The sequence below is a fragment of the Orbicella faveolata genome, unplaced genomic scaffold (genome assembly GCF_042242905.1).
Source record: "Orbicella faveolata isolate gen_17 unplaced genomic scaffold, um_ofav_v1 contig_25, whole genome shotgun sequence".
Taxonomy (NCBI): domain Eukaryota; kingdom Metazoa; phylum Cnidaria; class Anthozoa; order Scleractinia; family Merulinidae; genus Orbicella; species Orbicella faveolata.
Window position 1 is genome coordinate 13,028,578 of NW_028301553.1, and position 15,149 is coordinate 13,043,726.

Sequence of the window (15,149 nt, forward strand, 5' to 3'; positions counted from 1 at the left end):
TAGTTTTTGGGGACGGCTTGCCCTCTCCCACCCCTTGCACGTGCTGCGCAGACAGCCCCTCTCCCCACCTCTCCTTCCCGTCTGCAAACCGCTTTTTCCCTCTGATCTTTGCGAGCGCAGTTAGTCTCCGCCATCTTGCACGTGTGAAAGGTAAATAGTGGAAAATTGTGTTTACCGTAATTTCAAAGGTTTGTCCAAAGGCTTGCGTCAGTGGGTTGATGTTACCTGATCTGAGGCATAAGCTAAATTTCCTTACTTTTTCAGTTTTTTTTTTACATGTTGAAGCCATATTGTGGAATGAGGAGATGTGTTTGAAGACCTCCGGAGGAATGGACGCATAAGGTAAGCTTTTTAACTACCTTTAATATTTAATTGAGAGTTATCGGACTAGGTAATAAGACAGGATATGAACGTGACATTTGTGCCCATCAGAGATTATTCTGCGTTATCAGGGATAAATAAACCAACAAACCTTAAGCGCAGTATTTGTTGAGATGTCCCCATTAGAGATGGGTCTGTTTACATCAAGCTGATTAGGTAACTTTTAAGTTACCTAATAAAGCTGTAATATTTGACTTTTAAAATCAGAATCGTCACTTGTTTCTCTGTTTGGATCTGCTACAGGCCGTATTTTGTACAGATTCTTAGTTCTTAGATAATTTATAAAGGGAAGCAAAAGAGGCTCTTGTTTGGATCATGTTGGTGTATTTGATTTGCAGACTGCAGACTGCAGACTGCAGACTACACTTAAAGCTAAATGGCACTCCAGTTAGTCTGAACATCACTCAGGCTAGCCTGAATAGTTCTCACATTAGCCAGACGAGTGTTTACATTGTTTACGGTTTGCTTTCAAAGATGGAAAGGGGAATGCAACACAACATAGTTGTATTATGTAGTTATCAATGTTATGCCTGAGAAGGGGGTGGGGGGAACCACGGGATAGGGTGGAGACTTTGATCAGAAACAAAAATTTGGAATCAAACTTCCTAACCCTTGGGATAAGATTTCAATTCAAAGTTCCTCACCTGGAGAAATGGTTTTGAGTTCAAGGTTACCCACCAGGCCGAGAATTTCAAGCCATCTGAAGTAAAGAATATGTGCTTGCATTTCACAAGACTTTTTCATTGATCATGCTGCTCCAGTGAAAGGCAGTGGGGAGGCTCTGCTCTCTTTATATATAAAATTTATATACTAATACAGCTGCAAAAACAAGCTTCAATAAGACTTTGTTTTCTTTAATAATTTGCACTCAGCTGATGAATTCACAAACCCAAAATATTACCACACACTATTCTAGAGTCAACATGTACAGTCATTCTAGTTTTTCATAGAATCTAAAAATTTCAATTATGAATGTTAAAGTTTATCTTGGTTCTTTCTTCAAGTCATTATTGGCCCACTTGCTGTAGTTTCAACAAAGTGCAGTACTCTTCAATGAATTTAAAAAGATTTATCTTACCTTTCGTTCCTCCAGTTTATTGCAACTGGAAAGCGTAGAAAACATGCTCAAACTCCTGGGAATTCTGGGTACTTTCAAGATGGTGGAACACTTGTATCCAAGCTCCCCGCATTCAAAACCCTGGTCGCTTTCGTCGTTTTAACATTGTTCAAACTTCCTGACCCTGGAGCCAGCATTTTTTTAGCATTGTTCAAACTTCCAGATCCCGGGGCCAACATTTATGTTCAAAGTTTGCTAAAATTCCCCACGTGGGGTGCGCACAGACGTTCAAAGTGCCCACCTCGTCCCCTGGTCTCCCCCCCCCCCCCCCCTCCTCGGGCATAACACTGATAGCTGCATTAGTTAAAAACTCTGCAGTCTGCAGTCTGCAAATGTGTACCAAAGGCACCCACAGTAGAGTGTCAACCAGTGTATTATATTCGCAGACCCCAGTTGCAGACTACACTTAGGCCTAAATAGCGCTCAGTTTAGCCTGAATAGTGCTCAGGTTAGCTTGTTTACAGGTAGCTTTCGATAACAGAAATGGAAGTACAATATTGGGTTAGAAATCTCCAGTCTGCAGCCTGCTGTCTACAGTCTGCAATCTGCGGATGTCATACACTGAGTGTCAAAGGATATCAGTGATCAACGTTCAATCAAAATTACCCTACAAAGGTTGGTGCAGCTACATGCAGACTACTCTAAACTGTGGAAGAATTCAAAATGGCAGGAGCCAAAAGCTTCTTCTTGTTTTCAGTAACTTCACCCTTGTACATGTCATCTCCCTCCCTAGGTTTTAGGACTTTGTTTGTCTAAGCATCCAAACACCATTTTCTCCTGAAGCAATACAATAACACAAGCTTGGCTTACATGTAGTACTGTTGCAGAACCAGCTAGGAAAGCAGACTTTTAGTGAAGAAGTGGTAAGTTCTCCGATCATTAAGCACCTTGATTAAGTTTACTATGATACGAACAAACTTTAGTAGATGTTTTAATTTTAGCAATAGGAATAAGCTTAACCCCAATTCTATATGGATTTCTTTTAAAAGTCAGTGCTGTGGTCCAAGAAAATTTACTAGGAGCCTAAAGGTGCCCAGCACATCAGCTTATATGAAAAAAGGAAGTTTTTCCAGTCACCCAAAGGCAGAAGTTAGTCACCTGTGGCACCCGGGCACTTCTAGAGCACAGCCCTTGAAGTACACTTTGATGGCATGAAAAATATTAGCTAAAACTGTCCAAATGCACAGCTACTCAAACTGAAGGCAGAAGATCCAATACAAAACTAAAAATATCTCAACAACAAACACTTTGTGCTTGTGTCCTTGTCACTGCTTCAGGGGGTGTCTGGAAAACCCGAATTGTGAATAGCGAATAGTCATGAATAGCAAATAGCGAATAGTCCCGAATAGTGCAAATAGTCTCGAATAGTACGAATAGTGGCGAATAGTCGCAAAAAGTGGCGAATAGTGACGAATAGTCGTCAATAGTCACCACTTTAGATCTAATATCCCGCGTTAATTAATTATCCAAATAAGCAACAGAATTTCTGTGAATTTATTACCTTTTCTTCTCCGGACTCAGGCTAGGGCTGTCCATCGCCGACATTAAGAAAACAGAAAACACAAGGATAACTTAATATAGATGTAATTACACTTTTGGGGTGGTTAAAACAGAAGAAATTATGTTTAGAAACACCTTTTGTCCTGTTAAGCGTCTGTGCTTTTTAGCGGGAAAATCCCATCCTACATTGCTGCAAGGTTGACTGCGAGATACTGGGTACCCTATTTGCTACGATTTGCCACTATTTGCTACTGTTTGCCACTATCCGAGATTGTTTGCCACTATTCGCACTATTCGAGACTATTCGCACTATGCATACTATTCGCTATTCATTATTCGGGACTATTCACTGTTCGCTATTCAGGACTATTTGCTATTGACTATTCGGATTTTCTGGACACCCCTGCTTCAGGTGTCAACCGTGTGACAACTTGATGACTCCGGTGACACTGCTGTCTGTCAGAGCTTAATGACTTTGTGTCAAAGAATCAATTTTTTCCAATTAATTTTTTTTCATATTTTTTTCATGAGGTCTCAACATGGTCTATCTGACAATTAAGAGAAATCTTGTTCTTTAAAATTGCCAATTTAACCCTTTGATACCAAACTTTTGCCAAAAATACCATTTTTAACTGTTTAGTCAGGTTTTTTGGCTGCCATGACACTAAATAAGCCTAGTAAGTTTTGCTAAGAAAGCTTTCTTTTACCAAAAGGAGAGATTTTTTGAGGATTACGTACAAAATTGAGCAATATTTCAATTCCAGGCATGCGCATAAGCCAAATTTTTTTTTTTTGGCCATTAACCGTTCTCAGTTTTGTTTGCTGCCCCTTTCCTTTCTTTTTTTCTCAGCCCTTTTACTCTGGCTACCTTTTGCATTGCACGTTCTTGCTGTGAAAAGTTCAATGTTAATTACAGGCGAAGTCTAGAAATGGACTTTACCACCGGTTTTGCACCAAAACTGATAAGTTAAACGTTGTTTTTCGATTTGCGATGTCAGAATGTCATTGATATTTAAACCTGACCATTGTACAGAAAGGCCTAGCCTAGTCTACTATCTGCTTATCAAGAATATCTGATGACATTTAAATTGATGATGTCACAAGTGATACAAAGAGCACAACCATTAATTACGCATACATGCATAATTGGGGCTCAAAGGGTTAACAAACAGATTCCATGTTGCTGTGCATCTGTTCAGTAGTAGATCGCAGATGAGGTTAGAATGCGGTAAAAAATATATACGGTGCATGAAACGATAGTTGAGTGTGCCACTGATGTTCTTACCACATTTTGATGTCTTTTGTGATCTTTTACTGAACAAGCACATGGCAACATGGAATCAGTTTTAACCAGTGGAGAAGCCAAGAAGTGTTTTAATTGGTCCGTTTGATCAAAAGTAAGAACTAATCAAAATGTGAGAATAATTTGACTTACATAATTTAGGTTAAATGGACACCTAAAGCAAAACTGTCAATGGTTAAAGTTCTATTGGTTCTAAAGTTAAATAGATCAGTCAGGGGGTTATGAGACAATACTAAAACAAACATTGAGTTCCCATAGTAATAATATTATAATTGTTAAATGGGAATTGACTGAACCAGATCGCTATGTTTTTTCAGGTCCAAACTTATGTGTTTCAATTTAACTTGATATATTAGGCATATGAATCAGTTTGACCTTTAAAACTAATGTTGTTTTTTGTTTGATCAAGGGGTCTGTAACACTGGGAAGATAAGAGGAGAGGGATTGGGACTTACATGAAGACCCCAAACAATTTCTGGAAACTCAAATTAAGCATCATATCTTAATGATCACTGAGCTGGACTATCAGACAGCAGTGTGGTAAGTGCACATATTGGCCTGTGATCACAGAGGTTACTGGGAACATTTCAGTTCTAGATGTACAATATGACAAAAGAGATTAGTCTAACATCAGAATCACACTAACAAGATATTATCTAAGAAACTTGTTTAGGAACTTGGACGTTTTGCATGTACCAAATGGACCTTTTGAACAAGAAATATGTGTATATTGAAAGAACTGGCCCAGATTGGGATTGGTTCTACCCAGCAAATTCTCTTTCTGTATTTTTTGATTGGTGAAGCAAAGAATTGGTCCCACACACACACACTCACACACACACACAAAAAAAAACAAGTTACAAGAAAAGACTCCTATTTTGGAGCCTGGACTGTTTGCATGTGCTGAATGGATGTTGAGCTTTGTACAAGAGATGGGTGTAAGAACTGACCTGTAAAAGGGTGGTTCCACCCAGCAACTTCTCTTCCTGAGTTTTTTGATCTGTGAGGCAGAGACAGAAAAAGGTGAAAACTTAGGGCTTGTTTTGGAACCTGCACTGTCTTCATAGGCTGAATGGATCTTGAGCTTTGAACAAGAGATGGGTGTAAGAAACGACTTGTAAAAGGGTTTGTTCCACCTAGCAAATTCTCTTGGACTTCACTTTCTTGATCTGTGACGTAGAGACCTGGTCCCACAAAAAAGGTGAAAAATGAGAACTTGTTTCAGAACCTGGACTGTCTGCATGTGCTGAATGTGTTGAGCTTTGTACAAGAAATATCTTGGGTAAAAGAACTGACCTGTAAAAGGGTTGGTTCCACCCAGCAAATTCTCTTCCTGAGCTTCGTGATCTGTGAGGCCCAGACTTCTCTTCTTCTCCAATTCTCTTCCTGAGTTTTTTGATCTGTGAGGCAGAGACTTAGTCCCCCCCAAAAGGTGAAAACTTAGGGCTTGTTTTGGAACCTGGACTGTCTTCATAGGCTGAATGGATCGTGAGCTTTGAGCAAGAGATGGGTGTAAGAAACGACTTGTAAAAGGGTTTGTGCCACCTAGCAAATTCTCTTGGACCTCACTTTCTTGATCTGTGACGTAGAGACCTGGTCCCGCAAAAAAGGTGAAAAATGAGAACTTTTTTTGGAACCTGGACTGTCTGCATGTGCTGCATGTGTTGAGCTTTGTACAAGAGATATCTTGGGTAAAAGAACTGACCTGTAAAAGGGTTGGTTCCACCCAGCAAATTCTCTTCCTGAGCTTCGTGATCTGTGAGGCCCAGACTTGGTCCCATAAGAAACAGGTGGAAAATAAGAACTTGTATTGGAGCCTGGACTGTCTTCGTGCGCTTTGTACAGGAGATGGGTGTAAAGACTGACCTGTAAAAGGGTTGGTTCCACCCAGCAAATTCTCTTCCTGAGTTACTTGATCTGTGATGCAAAGACTTGGTCCCACAAAGAAGATACAAAATAAGGACTTGTTTTGGAACCTGAACTATCGAATGGATTTGGGCTTTTTGCAAGAGATGGGTGTAAGAACTGACTTGTAAAAGGGTTGCTTCCACCCAGCAAATTCAGATTCTGTGAAGAGCCCAAAGATCGTCTACGTAGGAGGTTAGAACAGAAATGTAGTTACCCATTTATACTCCTAGGCTGAGACAGCCGCTTTCTGAGAGTAAAGTGTCTTACCAGAGTACGCTGGCCAGGTTCCTTAGGTTGGGAACCAGTTAGCACATCATGCCAGCCATAGATCCTTTGCGTAAATGGCGCCTAAATTTGAATGACAATAGTTTATACATCCTTAGCCTCGTACTCATGTTTCAAGACAAATGATTTTTTACATGAACGCGAGTCTAAGGATGTACAAGTATTGTTATTTAAATGTAGGCGCCATTTATGCAAAGGCTCTATTAATCATTTGATCTTAATCTTTCTGGTCTTTCTCTTTTTCAGGTGGAGACAAATCAGGACAAAACAAGAAGAGGATGAACACATTCACCATCATTCAAGATGGATGATTTTATCGCAGTCCAGGACCCAGGTAAACACGCGTTCTTATGCACAAAACGTAAGCTGGCTCAGATTCTCAATTATCCTCCTGAAGTTGGATCTGAGCGCCCTCTTGACAACTGGCACAGCTTTCTAAATTCCATACTATTTTTAGATTAATCTACATTGAAAGGAGCTATATTTGGTCTGTTTAATTATCTTTAGTTGTTTCACTGTGATTTCCTTCGTTTCGACATGCTCCGAGTAAAATATAATAGCCGAACGCTCGCATGTGAGCAAAAACAAAGGTGTGTCTGACTAGGGCCATTTAAGTAGAATTTTCTGTCGTTCGCTGATTCTTTTGGGACGGTGGAGTAAATAACTATAATAATTTTTCAGCGGATTAGCGGCGATTGAATCTCGTTTTCGTTCACTTTTCTTATGATAACATAACTCAGGAGAAAATGCGTGAAAAACTATTCAAAATATAGAAACAAACCCCTTGTTTTTTCGAGTTATGGGAACGCGAGGCACAAGCGAATATTTCCACGTCTTTTTCGTGTTCGTCAAACTTTCACAAGTGTTTCTGTAATTTGATAGAAACAAGGAGAAAATGTTTTATATTTCGTTGCGAAAATGTTGCGAGAGTAAGAGAGGAAAATTATTCGTTTGTTTCGGTTGATCAAAATGTAAATTTTCTTTGCTCGTGCCTTCATTGTTCTATAGGCCCTTGGTCACTTGTGGTCACGTGAAAAAGCAAACGCGATTGCCGTTTGAGAATGCTATAAACGTTTTGAAATGATTTAAGAACTATGGCTCCTACTGTGAACACAAAAAAATAATAATCGTCCAACGTGGATATTTTGGTAACCTTGCTTAGCTGCTGTCAAATAATTATAAATTTAATCCGGTGGAATTATTCATACCTTCATCTCAATGCTGATTTACCGCCCTGACTGAGTTGACTTGTAGTCAGTCCGAGAAATCACTAGTCAACCACGGACAGTTCCTCTTTATTTGTTTATTTTATGATTTTTTTTTTAAATTTTGAAAGGGGTACAAACAGTAAACAAGCGCGTCCATTAAGAAAGGAAAATAATAATAAAAATATAAAAAGAAAAGAAAAAGGAAAAAATAAAGATCCGAGCTGTATTTGAACCTGTGACCGTCTTGATTTCCGGATTGAATAGCGACAGTGATCTCCACTACACCACGCAGTACGCATCGATTGTCGACACAAATAATTCATCAAATATAACAGCTTCTGCCTATTTAGCATTTGAATGCTGCCAGATTTTTTGTGAATATGTCATTGATATCTTGAAAGTTTTAAATTCAGAACCAAAGATAAATTTTGGCCTGAATTATGCGTTTGCAATTTAACAAAATTTTGCGGCTTTCAAAAAAGTACGATTGGAAATGGTTCCTGGTCGTCGCCTTTCGTGACACTTCCGATCGTTTATCGACATGAAGGTGACTATGTTAGATACACGTAAGCGCATCAGAGATTCGGTGCACCCGACAGTGTAAACGACAGAATCAAACTATTGTCAGTTCTTTAAAGAAGAGACTTTTCTTCGGGAGCGTTTCAGTTACTTTTGGTGGGGGCGGGGGTTGGGGGTATGGGGGAATTGGGGGAGCATCCTTTCTCAGAGGATTTGTTTAAAGTGCCCCTATGATCAAATTCTCCTAATCCACTTTTTTTTACATTTTTTGACACAATAGGTCTTTCCTAGATATGTTGTCATATTTCAATCTATTACGAACATTAGAACTCACGTTTTTTGGACCTTCATTAACGAGAATTTAATTAATTTTCCTTGTTCCAAGTCTTGGTCGAGAATTTGAGTAAATGACGTCATTTACTCAAAAATACTACACGGGTTAAAATTATAATAACAAGTAGTAGAATTCTACCAGTATACTAATGCAAATGCTGCAATCTGATTGGCTAAGTTACTCGTATACTACGCAACGACAACAACAACTTTATTATGACTCGCATATTTACAATTTTACAGAAATATATACACATTAAGTTAAAAAAGCTTGACAATAGTAACAGCGCGAACCCACAGATAGCCTGGGCTAATCTAGGCGGGCCACATCTATATTTATATTAGACCATTAATACATAAATAAGATTGTTATGCAACTACTTATAGAAGGATTTACAAAACCGTTTAATACAAGTACATTTACATATTTTGATTGACACTAGGAGCTATGATTTACTAGAGATAAACTAAACTAGTTCTATAGTGTGATCGTCCGGGTGAGTGTAGTTCTGAAAAGAACTGTTGTTGGTGACTGACGTTTCGACAACCTGAGCGGAAGTCATCTTCAGAGTCAAGTGAATAGTGTTTGTCAGTCGATGATGTTATAAGTCTGGTCCGTTGAACGTGATTGGTCAGTATAGCCATGATGGTATTGGCTGAAAGACTCGTGTAAAGTTTGTCATCAGTCATTGGTGGGTTTCGATCCGTCTATTGTTAGTCAAATAGGTCGGGTTTTGGTCCGTGTATTGTTAAGTCGGTCTGTTAGAAGTCTGTTTGTCGGTTTCGTTTCTGTCATGGATAAGTCGTTTGTAAGGCGCCGGTAGTTGTTGACATCTGTTAAGAGGCGTTTGTTCTAGGTTAGTGTGCCAGCTTTCCAGAGTCAGTCGTCGAAAATAGTTTGTACTGTAGGTTAAGCACTGAGCAGAGTCCCAGTCAATGTTGTGGTTTGTCAGTTGATGATGTACAGCAATGTGATTGTTGACATCACCATTTCTCGTGGCCACACGCACCCGGACGATCACATTATACGAACTACTGATACTCCTGGGTTCAAACCATTTACTATAAACTAAACTATGGGTTGAAATTAATCAGGAACTAAATTTAAGAACTTGAGTCAGGGTGTCGACTTCAACATAGTCATCCCTAACTGAAAGTCTCGAATAAAAATCTACGAATTTTTTTCTTAAAGATTGGTTTAGATAAATCTCTCCAGTCTGGAGAAATTTGATTCCATAATATCGCTCCAGTTCTCGAAAAAGAGCGTTTGAAAATTTCCGACTTAACTTCTTTCCGAAGATAATTCCCTTTTGCGGTATGCCTTGTGTCGTACCCATGAATTTCATTTGACGTAGTGAAAAGAGCTCTGATAGGCGAAGGGGCTATTTTTTTTTCCAAATATCATGCATGAGATTCACAATCGCGTCAAAATATAATATATTTACAGGTAAAATCTTTGATTGAATGAAAAGAGGAATAGCATGAGCATCACTGGGCGCAAAATAAATCAGTCGAAGAGCTCGTTTTTGGAGAACAAGTCATAGTAGTTTGCCAATGTACGACTTGGCTGCGCGACCCCATACACAAATCCCATAGGATAAATATGGCAGAATAAGCGAGCGATAAATCATTAAAAGAGTTTCAGTTGGAACAAAGTGTCTTAGTCTGGCTAGAATTCCAATAGTCTTACTTATTTTCAATGAGATAAAGTCGATATGGTGCTTCCACTTGAGGTTACAATCAATAAGAATTCCCAGAAATTTCACAAAATCTTTACGATCTAGAGAACAGAACTTAGTGGCACTGTTATCATACATTTCGATACTAATTTCCTTATTAATCTTCTTCTGGCTCGGACAAAAGATAGCAAAATTGGATTTCTTGATATTTAGAGTAAGCTTATTTATAATTAACCACTCTGAAACTTTACTCAGCCCTGAGTTTTAAAACTACTTGTTCAAGTACTTTTAAATTTTTGTGAGCAAATAGGATAGTGGTGTCCTCTGCAAAAAGAAAGGAATTTAATTTATCAGAAGATTTATGAATATCATTAATATAAATAAGAAATAAGAAAGGACCCAACACAGATCCCTGGGGGACACCACAAGGATTTAGTTCTTTAGGTGAGACATGCCCATCGATTTGGGTTACTTGGGAACTTCCCTTAAGATAGGATGAGAACCATTCTAGTATAAATCCTCTGATTCCATAGCGGTACAACTTATCTAATAGAATTTCATGATCAACCGTGTCAAACGCCTTTTTCAGATCGATAAACGCTCCAGTAGAGAACATCCCTTTGTCCATGTTGTGTTGGATCCTATTTACTATAGCAATTAATGCATGCTGTGTGGAGTGCTTCTCTCTAAAACTGTCCTGTGACTCATAAAACAGACTTTTTATCTCAAAGAACGATTTTAAACGCTTGCACATTAGTCTTTCAAGGATTCTGTTAAATATAGAGAGCAGCGATGTAGGACGATAATTATTGGGGTCGGTATCATCACCACTTTTGAAGACAGGGACCACTTAAGCTAGCTTTAATTTACTAGGAAAGGTTCCCTCAAGGATCGAAGCACTCATTATTTCCATTAGTGGTTGACTAATAAAACATTTTCCAACTTTTAAAATACTAACAGGGCACGAGTAAACTCCATGTGACTTGGTCGAAGGTAACAGCGATATCTCCGATTCTACTCCACCAAGAGTGACAGGATCGAAATAAAAGGTCTTTAGATTATTAACAAGAAATTCCGAAAAATGACGTTCCGAGTGGGGTAGCTTAGCAGCTAAAGCTGCTCCACATGAAGCAAAGTGTTTGTTCAGGATGGAAGGTAATTCCTTCTGATCGTAGATTAAACGACCTCTGCTTTCATCCTGTAAGGCAGGGATTTTTTTCATTTTTTTCCTTCCGCGATTAACGAGTTGACTTATACCTGCCCAGGTTTTTTTCATGCTGGAAATATTCCATTGAAAATAGTTATGAAAATATTGTTTCTTACTTAGTCTAATTAGAGTTGTAATTTTATTTCTATATGGTTTATATTGATCTTTAAAGTTAGAATGGTATAGGCTGTTCTTAATTTTGATTGATTTCCTTATACCCTTGGTAATCCATGGTGTAGAAAGTTGTCCTGCTCTGCGTTTTGAGACAGTTTTAAAAGGCACGTGGGTGTTAACTACCTTGTTGAGTTTATTCTAAAATTATGAAAACAATTTATCGGTGCTCATATTTGGTGGAGAAATTATTTCATTCCAGTTAATATTTGAGACCTCCGTTAAAAATGTAACTTCCGAAAAGTGCGAATAATCACGGACTTTTTTAAATCCGTTAACACCTCTTTTCATTAGCTTATTTAACATTACACAGAACTGCGAAAAGTGATCACTGATATCTGAAATTATATCACCACAGGTTAAGAGATGGGTTGTATTATTTACAAGTATGCTATTAATTAAGGTAGCGGAATTTCCGTAAACTCGTGTAGGTTTATCTATTAAGGGGATAAAAGAATAGCTCTGTAACGAGAGTAGAAAATTATGCGCATAATTGCAGCTTTCAGATTTGAGGAGGTCGATGTTGAAGTCGCCAGCTATGTAACAGTTTTGTCACAGGCATTAAACCGCTACGAGACTTTCTGTCGAAAGTTCCTCCGGCCAATCATGGATCTTAAGCTTGACAAAAATATAAGAGATTAAAGGCCGCCGCACATTAGCCGATTTTTTTGTCAGCCGACAAAAAATCTTCACTTGTCGGCTAGTGTGTGGTGAATTCAGACAAGTCTGCGACATGATCGGGGATTGTCGGGCGATATCTGGCAGTGCTAGATCTCAAAACGTCTTGTCGGGCCTTGTCAGCTAGTGTGCGGTGGACCAAGACAATTTGTCGGAGCTCGCGCGCTCCTCAACCAATTAGGAAATGTCACGAGTCACGTCAGTGAAATAAGCGCCATCTTGATTTTGGATGACTCGGCCCCAAGCCCCAAACCTTAACAAAGTTAGACACAACAAGCAAGCATGGCCCAATACTTTAGTCTTTGGTTGTGATTCATTCTCCGGCACACAGCTTCCACACTTCCCCTCGGAACGAGCTACTTCATTCATGATTCTTAAGACAATAGATCACTAACAAGTCACAAGTATACAATCAGCCTTAAAATAAGAGAGGAAGCGGGTACAGCGATTACATCGGCCCAATGAAAATAGAGGTTTCAGAAATATAACGTCTTACTGATGGTGTTTTGAGCTTCGTCTAACGAGATCTAGTGTGTGTGCTACCCTTTATGTTAAGCTATTACTCCTTTTAAATATCATAAATCTTCGCATTAGCGCCCGGGGCGCTTATTTCAAATTTAGGAGAAGACGGGGGGCGCTTATTCAAGGTGGGGGCGAAGCGCTTATTTAATTTTTCCTAAATCGTAGCCTGACATGATCATTTTTTAAATATATCATCTGCGCATAAACATTAACATAAGCTTTTTATTGACATAAAAAGCTGATCCTAAAGCTTAAATCGCGGCACCGTTAGTACTTAACGTGTTCACTAAACGTGTTCACAAACTGAAACAATGTACAAATCTAATACTACATGACGAAAACTACACGCCCTTTGTCTCATTACTCGTCCACAAAATGGGGGAAGGGGAGTGGGGTGCTTATTCGAGGGGGGCGCTTAAATTAAATTTTGGCCGGTAGGAGGGACGCTTATTCGAAGGCGGCGCTTATTCGAGGGGGGCGCTAATTCGAGGATTTACGGTATTTAATGAATTGTTAAGATTACGAAGTATTTACCAAATGGTGCTTAAAGGAGCTGTGTCACAAATCTAAGCCAAATTTTGACATTCGAAAAATGGCCGCCAAATGGAGTGAAATTAAAAACAGTGAAGAAATGAAACGCTGTTTTAAAGGCTTATGGAATTGTGCCTTCGAAAAAAAATTTCTCAAGTTTTCAAAAACCTATATTGAAACGGATTGCAATATAGGTTTTTGAAAAACTGTTAGACATGAACAGTTTTTAAACTTAGTCTCGTTTGTTTGTTACCTTTAATTATAACGCCCAGGAATTTGTTTGTAACAAAGCTATGGTTTTTTAGATATAGTGTTTCATAGCGAGTATTTGGCTAAACGAAATAACATAGACCAAACTCAACTGTGACACAGTCCCCTTTATGTGTTATCTTTTGTTTGTTCGTAATGAAACGACACATTATTCGTAAAATAGTGATAGGCAATATTGCTGTAACTGAATTCTGAGAAATTGTTTTTATTTATTCCAGGTAGGACGCTTTTTCAGTCACGAAGAGCAGCTGAGGCCTGGGTAGACTGTTAATAACCTGAAGATGAATTGATCATACACCATGGTGATGCCTGAGAGTGACTAGCCGATAGGTTTTATAATTGTTTACCGAATAGTGTATGTACCGGTGACAGGTTAGATATCTCTTACTTCTAAGAAATAGTTTTTGGAATCGGACTGTGTGGCAAACAGTATTTTTGTGGAGTCATGACACTATAGTAGCATTACCTACCAAAACGAAGGAAACTTGAAAACCGTAAGGGGAAAAACCCAGCTGGCTACCTCGGAGAAAAAACAATAGGCTTTCATTTTAGCCTGGTAAAAACTCGCAGGATGAAATTACTGTCGAATATTTTTTTCCCTGTGGTGCAAGTTTCAATGGCTCCTTGTGAAAGAAAAAAGAAAATTTCAATTTTCTTTACTTCACTATTCCCAATCGAGTAGGGACAAAAGTTGCTCCTGTGCCGATGAATTTATTTGGTTTGTAAGCCGCAGCAATGAAAAGGATGACGCATTTTCTCACCAAAAGTTAATGTTTACGATCTGGAATATCCGCGAAGTTCATAGTCATTCAAATTGTTTATTCCAAAAACAATGCAAATGGTAATTTTATCGAATGTCATTCTGTGATCATTATAATTTACATGTTACTGTTGTTGTTTACGTACAGCGCGGCTAGCTTAAAACCCTTCAATCTTTCGTACTTACTTTTTGCAGCAAATCGCGAATAGAAGTTTCTAAGTGGCAGTTAGTGGCAGTTATGTGTTGAAAGAATTTTTAAATCTTCAAGTCTATTAATTATTCGTAAACTTTGTAGTTGTCGAAGGAAAACAGCGGCGGTATATAATTGTTTTATTTTTCTAAAAGGTTTAGTAATATAACTCTGTCGCGGGTCATTAGTTCATAATCTAGTTCCACATATTGTGATTATCGCGTTAACTCAAGAAAGTCGTAGCTATTAGCGGAAAATAACACAGGGTTCGTAAATGAAGGTTTTATTATGATCAGAACATCTTCAGAATATGGCGGAGGTAAGAAGACGAAGAGTTAGGGACTTAGCGTGTATGTGTACACTGTTGTTTATTAAACGCGAAAGATCTTTACTGTAATATTAATCTTTATTGGTTTATTGATTACAAAATAAATTGACTTAATCATGTTACAAACTTGTGTCAGTTTACTGAAAACCATGCTTACAAGGCTCTTTTGCAGATGTCGTACAAATGACGAGTACCAGACAAGAAAATGTTCAATCTTGGATACTTATAGCAAGAGTTTGGTCCACCCATCCTTGTGGTA

The 15,149-nt window shown here is 38.6% G+C and overlaps 1 long non-coding RNA gene and 1 pseudogene across 4 annotated transcripts; one reads left to right on the top strand and one right to left on the bottom strand.

The window, feature by feature from the left end:
* Positions 1 to 102: 102 nt before the first annotated feature.
* Positions 103 to 15,016, top strand: LOC149109028 (uncharacterized). 4 transcript variants are annotated; one of them, XR_016208813.1, is made up of 6 exons: positions 103 to 188; positions 265 to 342; positions 2,232 to 2,361; positions 4,711 to 4,841; positions 6,741 to 6,828; positions 13,831 to 15,016. It is a non-coding gene; the product is annotated as an uncharacterized LOC149109028 (long non-coding RNA). The 4 variants fall into 4 exon arrangements; XR_016208815.1 differs by having other exon boundaries at positions 286 to 342; XR_016208816.1 differs by having other exon boundaries at positions 105 to 150; positions 286 to 342.
* On the bottom strand, positions 4,954 to 6,082 carry LOC110069108 (uncharacterized; annotated as a pseudogene).
* Positions 15,017 to 15,149: the final 133 nt, after the last annotated feature.